Genomic DNA, 6,221 nt, shown 5'->3' with positions numbered 1-6,221 from the left:
TGCTATGTGAATGAGAACATGACACTATCATATAAATACCTGCTATGCTGATAAGGGTAACATTATAAACATTACAATAGATCCCATCAATGCTTAAGAGGTAACACTATAAATGCTACCAAATAAATACCTGCTATGCTAATGAGGTTACATTATGAACACTCCCTTATAAATACCTGCTATGCTAATGAGGTTACATTATGAACACTCCCTTATAAATACCTGCTATGCTAATGAGGTTACATTATGAACACTCCCTTATAAATACCTGCTATGCTAATGAGATAGGAAGCAATGTGAGTTATTATTTTTACTAGTGACAAGCCATTCAAACCAGCCTTCTTCATTGAACTTTTGTAACATACATTTGTTTTAACAAGATAGATACAGTATAGAAATTGGGGCATTAAAGACAGACTAAGCATTAAAGGGAGAGATGACAGTGATACAAAGGGAGTATAAGCCATGGTTGATCCTATCACTTCAGAACATTGGCTGCCTATCATTGCCCCACACCATGTCACCTTCCACCCACAGAATCCTGCCTGACTGTGTGTCACTCATTCACTCAGATCTAACTTCCTAAACCAGAAAACACAATAATGAATTGCAACAATGACACGCTACACTACTGTTAACCTTGGAGACGGATTGAGCAATGTCACTTCCTGCAGTATGGTGCAGGATTTTAAGGCATATAAACATTCAAGGCAGTGGGTGTGTTAATGTAGTGATGGAGACCTGTACACTGTCGATAATGATCAGTTTTCTGAAAGAGGGCGCCCCCTTGTGTCATGTTGCGTGCCATTTTAAACACCACCAGAAGTATAATGTTTACTGTTTACTGTACACATCTTTCATGTGTGTAGCTTTCCTGTTGTAGAGACAACCGCATCAACAAACTGGGTTCAGGCCAGGCTTGGTTGTGTCAGCAAGCAGGTGTTGTGTAATGGCGAGGAATGTGGAGAAAAGCTGGGTAAGTGTATCTTGGACTAGCCCAGTGACATGAGGACCTGCTACTGGCTCTGTGACTGCAGGGCTTTGTTGAGCTGAAATAAAAGCTGTCGCCAATTGATACTCACTCTGATTCAGTAGACACTTAACACACTGGGGGTGGAATAGAAGATTCTATTCACACAACACCATAAACCAGGGATCATCAACTAGATTCAGCCGCGGGCCGATTTTGTTCTTGGGTGGATGGTCCGGGGCCCGGAACATAATTACAAATCATTTGTAGACTGCAAATTGACCGCAAGAACCCTAAACAAATATATTTCTCTAAAATATAATAATTTCAAACCTTGCTTATATTTGCATACGATCACTTGCATCTCTATTATGCGTGGGAATACTTGAGAACAGATTTCCAAAATTATAATCACTTGGAGCTGATTTCTGATTTATTTTACAGTATTTTATGTCCAACAATAAATTCAAAGAAATTCAAATGTTTAAAAAACATCAGTAGCGGTGCGTGGGTAAAATTACGGGGGAAGCCAAGCCAGAAAAAAATGCCATACTTTATTACACTCTGTGTTGTGATAATTGCGTTGTTTGCTCTATAACCTGTTAATTCATATACCTTATTGCGACCGTGATCTATATAGGCCTAAGGCTTAGACAATAAGACACAGTGGCAAAATAAATTCAACCACGCCTTTATTTCATCACAAAACTAGAGAGCAACCTCTGTCCGCAAAGGATATTGCATGTAGCAAACAGTTACATTACCTACAGCATGGTCAAGCAAGTTAAATGTTTCCGTCATTTTCGGACTACTAAATAACTATTGATTTAGAACTACGGAGAGTTACCTCAAGTCGCAAAGAAAACAGGAACTGCCTCCACTATTCCAGCACTATTTCAACATAATCAAATCACCTATGCTTAGTCTAGTACAGTGACAACTAAAAGATACCAAAAACAATTTAGTCCAATCAATGTAAGCTAAATACGATGTGGCTGTCCATGGTTCTGATTTGTGTGTGTGCGCGTGCATTCGTGCAAGTAGAAAAACATGTTGACTCACCCTACTTGTAGAGAAACACCATTTCTCTTGATGCCATGTGATAGGAGAGAAGCCAAATCCAAACTGGCTTCCCCTGACATTTTTTTTGGGGGGGGGGGTGTGCCAGGACCATTCACAGTTGAGTTCACTCAGTTTTGCTCAACTCTGATTGGCTATTATTTTGGACTTATTTATCAAGGGAGGCCAAATGCTTGCATTCAATCCCGGGGCGGCAGGTAGCCTAGTGGTTAGAGTGTTGGACTCAAGGTTTGAGTTGACATATACCCCCCCAGATTTATGCCCATTGGTTGAAAGAAAGGAAAGTGTTTATTGCATGAGTGAGCCCATAGGTTAATCAGCAAGCGTGGTGAAGTTGCCTTAGTGTGCCGTGCTTATAGGCTGAAGTTAATAGGTGTGTGACAGTCAGCACATTTGCTAATAAGGTGTGATGCTATGTGAATGAGAACATGACACTATCATATAAATACCTGCTATGCTGATAAGGGTAACATTATAAACATTACAATAGATCCCTTCAATGCTTAAGAGGTAACACTATAAATGCTACCAAATAAATACCTGCTATGCTAATGAGGTTACATTATGAACACTCCCTTATAAATACCTGCTATGCTAATGAGGTTACATTATGAACACTACCCTATAAATACCGGCTAAGCTGATGCGGTAACTTTAAGGACACTCCCTTTATAAGATCAAATCCCCGAGCTGACAAGGTAAAAGTCTGTCGTTCTGCCCCTGAACAAGGCAGTTAGCCCACTGTTCCTAGGCTGTAATTGAAAATAAGAATTTGTTCTTAACTGACTTGCCTAGTTAAATAAAGGTAATAAAAAATACTACAGGCGGCAACAATGTCATACTCTTTATGACCAAACATTATCAGATAGATGGTCTAAACATACAGAGACAGAGGGGCACTGTTTCACTCACTTGGATGCTTTCTCCAGTCAGAAACAATCAGCCTCTTGCGAAGTGAAAGAAAATTATGAAAACACAGAGAGATGAAAGACAAATCATTTTATATGTTTTTTGTTATTTACTTCTTGGTACATTTTTTTTGGAGGGAAACCTGGCTTCCTTTGGCATCCATGAATACACGCCACAAGCAAATAAAACCAACTGTGTGCCAAATTCATCTCGCAGGCTGCCAGTTGGGCAACCCTGCCATAAACTTTGATTTACCTTTTACAAACAGTACACACTCAGAAATACATTTATACATCATTATAAATACATTACACAGGAAGCCATCAAGATACAGTATTTTAATCAGTCTACACTGAATATACTTTTTAAAGATCTTATGTGCTTGATATACTGTGAAATATGCTTTTCCTGATATTGTGAGTTACACTGTGTAGGTTCTTGTGTTTTTTTGTTGAGAACTAAATCATTTATAAAGTAGAAGCAAATGAGACACAATTCTTTGAATATTTATTCTAGTCAGTGACCTTGACCTTGAGTAAAGGGCAAAGAGAGGAAGAGGGAGCGAGAGACAGAACGAGGAAAAGTGGGAGGAAAGGGAATCAGCGATCTGATGCAACACTTTAGGTCATGCATTCATCTTGTGAGAGTCTTGAATCATACTTGTCACAGTGTGTTAATGGCTTACACTTTAATGTTAACGTTGCAGGTACATAGCTAGTAATGCTAATGTTGTCGGTACTAATGCTAAAGTCTATGCGTGTGCAGCTGTGCATGTGTGTGTGTGTCCTCAAGATGGAATGCCTGGTTTGCAGTTGCATGCCCTAAGCCCAAAGTGATATACTTCGTATTTGTAAGTAGGCATCTAGAATGTGCTTATAATAGTGTGTGTGTATATATGAGGGTGTGTGTGTATGTGAGTGTATACGTGTTTGTGCGTGCTCTTTGGCTGCAGTAAATCAGTGTGTGCTCATCTCCTCCCTCTGGAGCAGACACCGTGCTGCAGTAACGGCAGAGGACACCTACTCATCCAAGGGTGTGTGTGTTTTAGACTGAGAGTGCCTCTTGAGGCTGCATGGTTGTGAATATAAGTATGTTGAATGTATACGGTATGAGTGATAAATGTGGTGCATGTGAGTGTGTGCATGCGTGCATATCTGATGACTGTAGACCCAGGCTGAGATCTGCAGCACCCTTCTCTTTCTGCAGTAAAATATTATTTATTTTTCTCAGTTCTGGAAGCGTTCCCAGCACTGCTGCAGTTATTCTCTGGGGAGGAGACCGGACAGCAGAACGAACACACACACACACACACACACACACACTTCAATTCACTCCACTTCCTATTGCATTGATCATGCTTTTAACTGGGATGAAGTTAATGTTAAAGTACACCTCTCTCTGCTCTATCCACTGCACCTTAGACCACATCTACTTGGCCCAGTCCCAACACACTGATAAGTGTCCCAGTACTTCTTGAAAACTTTTCAGAACATACACTTAGCAGAAGTTTTAGACCAAAAGCAGAAAGTACTTAACTGACAGATGAAAGGCAAAAAACATATACATACAGTACCTCATGTGTCTAATATATTTAATCCGAAAGAAAAATGTGTAGATGGCTAATGAAAAGTTCTCCACACCCCCTCCTAAAGACTTTCTATAAATAGTTCATGACGCAGGAAATAACATTCCTAATGAATAATAGATCACAATGCAACTAAATTGCAACAGAAGCAGAAATATGCAGTACTGGCCATTACCTGCAGCTGCCTACTTTTGAAAGTCCAGTCACTATTTTCAAAGTAAGGTCAGTCAGGTACCCATCCGGTTAGCTAATAATTACAATAATAAAGGTCCAATTGAGCCGAGCAGCTGAAGTAGAAGAGTAGAGACCTGTAGGTCCACTCCTGATTCCTGACATGAGCTGTGAGGTCCAGACTTGTACTGACTCTCCACACTGCAATCCAAAAGGTACAGGAACATAATGGGAGAGAGTGAGGGCAGGCAAAGGAATGAGAGAGAAAAAAGACAGAGTAAGGATGTGTATAAAAGAGAGGGGGGGTAGCTCTCTCTGATCTTTAGCTGTGTGTCTTCTCTTCTACTGTAACTGTAGACCGGCTCAGGTGGCCTGGTTTTTGTTTTTTGCTTCATCATCTAATTTCTCCTCACTGTTGTAAGAATGCTTCTCTCTCTCTCTACATCTCAATATCGATACCTTGTTCATTCCATAAAGGGCTATTCTCAGGTTTTAATCATTTAGAATAGATTATCTTATTGCTTCATTTTTAGTTTGCCACAAATGAACAAGTCCTGACAGTCTAATAGCACATAATGGGGGGTGTCTGAAAGCTGTAATGGTATTCTGTAATACGTTTATGAAAATAATGTAGTGATCCCTCTACTTTTACAAGTTGCTGACTAATCAGTGATAAAAGGAAGGATCGAATCGGAGAACGCAGTGGCAAGCAGTTTTCTAGAGTGTAATGACTCCCAAGTACATTCAGTCAGGCACCAGTGGTCCTCTCTCATTGGCATCTGTTGGGCACATCTATCATAGGATGTCAGGGGTGTCAACATGAGAGGATTATTGGAGGGGGGGGCACCGTGTTTTTTCACACCGTCTCATCTTTGCACTGCCAGCCACAATACGTTAGCATAACGTTCTCATAACTCTGCAGTGACACTATGTTCACCGGTTTGACCTTCTGAGGCACACATCCCATCCCTCACACATAATTCCTGGCTCCTTGATTGCCAGATGGTGTACTCATGGTTATAGATGCTAATTATCCTGATGTACGGGAATATGACACTGTCGTTAGACCTGCTTTGGCCAGGCAGGGCTGGGGACAGCAACTAATCCAGACCCCAACACCATATCCATATCATCATGTGAAAACCTGGGAAGAAGAGAGAAGGCAGGGAAGAGGAGGGGAGAGAAATGCAGTCAGAGGAAACTCAACTCTGTCATAGTGTAAGGATGAGTACAGACAGAGACTGGGAGGGAGGAGAGAGCGGGAGAGCTCTCAAAGTCACATTCACATTGCAGATAAACACACACCCTCATTTATTCAGGTATAGACGTCAGATATAACGGGAGTAAAATATGTTCACATTTAACAGCAAACATCCTCACTCTCAATTCTGTGATTTGAAGCTATGCAGTGTAACTCAAGGGAGTGATTGACGAACATATAGTTCTTTATTACCAGGACATTGTCACATACCGTATATCAATGTTAGAACATGTCATATCTATTTC

General features: G+C 40.6%; 1 long non-coding RNA gene across 1 annotated transcript; it reads right to left on the bottom strand.

Moving 5' to 3' along the window:
• Nucleotides 1–102: 102 nt before the first annotated feature.
• LOC123726089 (uncharacterized) lies at nucleotides 103–2,664 on the bottom strand. Its single transcript, XR_006758370.1, has 3 exons — nucleotides 2,591–2,664; nucleotides 177–268; nucleotides 103–130 (listed from the first exon to the last, which is right to left on the bottom strand). It is a non-coding gene; the product is annotated as an uncharacterized lncRNA (long non-coding RNA).
• Nucleotides 2,665–6,221: the final 3,557 nt, after the last annotated feature.

The sequence above is a fragment of the Salmo salar genome, chromosome ssa13 (genome assembly GCF_905237065.1).
Source record: "Salmo salar chromosome ssa13, Ssal_v3.1, whole genome shotgun sequence".
In the NCBI taxonomy this organism is placed as follows: Eukaryota; Metazoa; Chordata; class Actinopteri; order Salmoniformes; family Salmonidae; genus Salmo; species Salmo salar.
Note: the sequence above shows the minus strand (reverse complement) of the source record. Positions and strands in the feature narration are given on the sequence as shown.